General features: G+C 53.8%; 1 pseudogene; it reads left to right on the top strand.

Moving 5' to 3' along the window:
- Nucleotides 1-713: 713 nt before the first annotated feature.
- LOC133893058 (subtilisin-like protease SBT1.7) lies at nt 714-3079 on the top strand (annotated as a pseudogene).
- The last annotated feature ends 761 nt before the right edge of the window (nt 3080-3840 follow it).

Here is a 3840-nt window from a genome sequence, read left to right as displayed (position 1 = left end):
AAATTACATATTCTTTAGAGCCTAAATTACATATCGTTGAGCCTAATTTTTCTTCAATCACCTAAATTACATATTGTCTATCCTAAATTTACAATACAGAAGGTACGAAATCTTAGTAGAAATGTATTGTACCTCTGAGTTAGAAATATATGTGTTCACTAGAAAAAAAAAGGGTGCAATTACAAAAAAAAAAAACATGAAAAATTCAGAAAATGTTTCACCCACTAGAATAAAGATCGCATCTTGAAGCATATCGGACGGAGAGAAAATTGGATGAAATGACAAAAAATTGAAGCATGTGACAAATAGCAATGCCGGAGTTTTTTATGTGTAGGGAGAAAGAAAAAACAAAGTTAGGCTTTGTATGATGTCGCAATGAAATGGAAAACGAAGTTACGCAGATGGCACATGCACCGTTCAACGTTGTGGTGGGGATGTGAAATGGTACTTAGACTCGTGTGTTGCATGCATGGATCGATTAGTCAAGTGTGATTGCACACAAACAGGCGAGGGGATCGGACGGATGGCACCAACCAGGCGCAGTGGAAAACCGACGTGAACCATCGATTGTGTGATGGGACGGCCACAAACAAATGCACTCGCGTTCCAGTGGTATTACACAGCTGCAACACTAGTGCTGCACCCGTTCGTCACCTCATTGACAGGTTGGGCAAACGAGCGCTCCTGCCATGTATAAATAACCGTGCATCCCTATGCATTTCTTCCCAAGCCAAACCTCTAGCGCATCGACAATGGCGTCCATGAAGTTCAGTCCCTTGCATTGCTTAGCTCTTCTGCTTCTGCTTGAACCGCTTGCCGATTCAGTGGCCATTCCACCATCGAGCAGTCCGAGCAGAGCCAAACATGAGCACAAGCCTCAGCTTTCCAATGCCTACATCGTCCACACCGACCACCTCGCCAAGCCATCCCACTTCGGCACCCTCGACCACTGGTACACCTCCATGGTGGCGTCCCTCTCCCAGGCCACCAATTCCAGCCGTGTCTTCTACGTGTACGACACCGCGATGCACGGCTTCGCAGCGGAGCTTACCGACGATGAGGCCCGGTGCCTGTCTAACACCCCGGGCGTGGCCGGCGTGTACAAGAACAGGGTGGTGCATCTGCACACCACCAGGTCCCCGAGCTTCCTCGGCCTCGACAAGGACTTCGGCATCTTGTCGGACACGGACTTCGGCGACGGCGTCGTCATCGGCTTTGTGGACACTGGCATCTGGCCAGAGAGCGCCAGCTTTGATGACAGCGGGCTCGGTCCCGTCCGGTCGAGCTGGAAGGGCCGGTGCGTCGACGGCAAGCGGTTCAACACTAGCATGTGCAACAATAAGCTCGTGGGAGCCAGGTTCTTCCTCACCGGCACGCGCATGCGGATGAAAACACTCAGTGGGAGCGACAACAATTTCCAGTCCTCGAGGGACGGTTTTGGCCACGGCACACACGTAGCGTCGACGGCCGCCGGCTCGGAAGTCCCCCACGCCGACCTCTTCATGTTCGCGCATGGGACCGCGAGGGGCGTGGCTCCCAGGGCGAGGGTCGCCATGTACAAGGCGTGCAACTTGTACGGCTCGATCTCGTGAGCATCGTCGCGGCGGTCGACGCCGCAGTGAAAGACGGCGTCGACATCCTGTCCCTGTCCCTCGGAGGCCTCGACCACGACTTCTACGAAGACCCCATGTCCATTGCCTTGTTTGGCGCCGTCCGGGCTGGTGTCTTCGTTGCCTGCTCAGCCGGCAACGCTGGCCCGCTAGAATTCTCGCTAAGCAACGTGGCGCCGTGGATCACGACGGTCGGCGCCGCCACCGTGGATCGAGTGTTCCCGGTGAGCGTCACACTCGGGAATGGCCAAGTCCTCACCGGTCAGTCCCTCTACTCCCAGACGGCTAACCAAACAGAAATGATCCGGCTATTGCCCAGCAACTGCACCGACGACCTGGTGCCGGATAGGATCATGGGCAAGGTCGTCGTGTGCACTCGCGTGGGTGCATCAAGTGGTTTTAAGGTGCAGAGAGGTGGTGGCTCCGGCCTAGTTTCTCTCGAATCCTGGGATTGGCGTATGGACGGGCTCATGGTCGTGGCCTTCACCCTTCCGGCTGTCAGCCTCAGCACCATCGAAGCCCAGAAGCTCGTGGCCTACATCCACTCGGTGCCTTACCCGGTGGCGTCGTTCTGCTTCACTTGCCGCACGGTCACCGGCGAGAACCGCGCACCGATGGTGGCGTCCTTCTCGTCACGGGGGCCGAACCACATCGTCCGTGAGATCCTCAAGCCGGACGTCATCGCGCCAGGCCTAAACATCCTCGCTGCCTGGCCCGACAAGTTGCCCCTGACACGTGCCATCGTCGGCGACCCGAGAAGATCGAGCTTCAATATAATATCCGGTACGTCCATGGCGTGCCCGCACGTCGCCGGTGTTGCGGCGCTAATCCGGCACAAGCACCGCGACTGGACGCCGACCATGATCCGGTCGGCGATCATGACAACAGCGACGATGATCGATAGCCATGGTCGGCCCATCGCTGATAACGCCTGGACCAGCGGCGGTGGCAAAGCGACGCCGATGGCAGCCGGGGCCGGGCACGTCCGGCCGCAGTTAGCGCTCGACCCGGGCCTGGTCTACGACGCGGTGGAGCAGGACTACATCGACTTCCTCTGCACGCTGAACTACACTACCGCGCAGATCCAAATGTTCATGCCGGGCTTCGTCGGCTGCACAAGGACCCTCCTCGGTGGCGCCGGTGGCCTCAACTACCCGTCGTTCGTCGTTGCGTTCGGTAACGGCACCGACGTCCGCATGCTGGAACGGATGGTGACGAAGGTGTCGGAGGGTCCCGAGGCTTACACAGTGAGCGTCGTGGCTCCGGACGAGCTAGTGGAGGTGACCGTCACGCCGGCGAGGCTGGAGTTCGGAATGAAGAACGAGAAGAAGAGCTACAAGGTCGTGTTCAAGAGCAAGAGAAGCTCCGCGGGTGCGCATGGCGCGGCGGGGATGACGCAGTTCGGGCACATCGTGTGGGAGAACGGCGTGCATGCGGTGACGAGCCCCGTCGCGTTCATGTGGGGCTGAATCTTATGGCAGACCAGTTCAGACTTCAGACATTGAATAAAGATGAGTAACTAAGAGGTGTGAAAAAGGGATAAATCAAGATGATTGTTTGTGGTTTTGCCTGCTTGAATACAGCGGCAATTACATGCTTTATATACATACGGTGCTTGATGTATCTGCTATAGGATAACTGGTAACCGGCGCTGATTTACAGGAATCGAAGATCTTTGATGAGATCTTTGGACTACTGGAATATTTGTTTCATAATCTCAACAAACCATGTATTTCAATAGCCTCCTTCAATCTGATCTTGCCACAAGATTCAGATTCGCTTCGGAATTTCAAAGTAACGTGTTGCCAACTGTTTGGTGAGAATATCTGCTATATGATCATGTGTTGATATGAACCTGACATCTAGATTCTGCGGGATACTCTTTCTGGAATAAAATATAAGTCGATTTCAATGTATTTTGTTTTTGCATAGAACATTAGATTTGCTGATAAATATGTAGCTATTAGGTTATCACACCACAATATAGGTGGTCTGTTTTGAAAAATTCTGAGCTCTCGAATGACTGCATCCATAGAAGTTCTGCAGTAGCATTGACTAGAGACTTGTACTCTATCTCTGTACTTGGACTTGAAACAGTTTGCTGTTTTCTTGAACTCCATGAGATGAGATTCGGTCCAAGAAATGCCGCACGCCTTGTACATGGTGACCCTCACCCTGGGAGCTACGCCATTCGCGCTCCTGGGCACGAACACAAAGAGGCCAGCGTCGA

This window comes from Phragmites australis, chromosome 15 (genome assembly GCF_958298935.1).
Source record: "Phragmites australis chromosome 15, lpPhrAust1.1, whole genome shotgun sequence".
Classification (NCBI taxonomy): domain Eukaryota; kingdom Viridiplantae; phylum Streptophyta; class Magnoliopsida; order Poales; family Poaceae; genus Phragmites; species Phragmites australis.
Note: the sequence above shows the minus strand (reverse complement) of the source record. Positions and strands in the feature narration are given on the sequence as shown.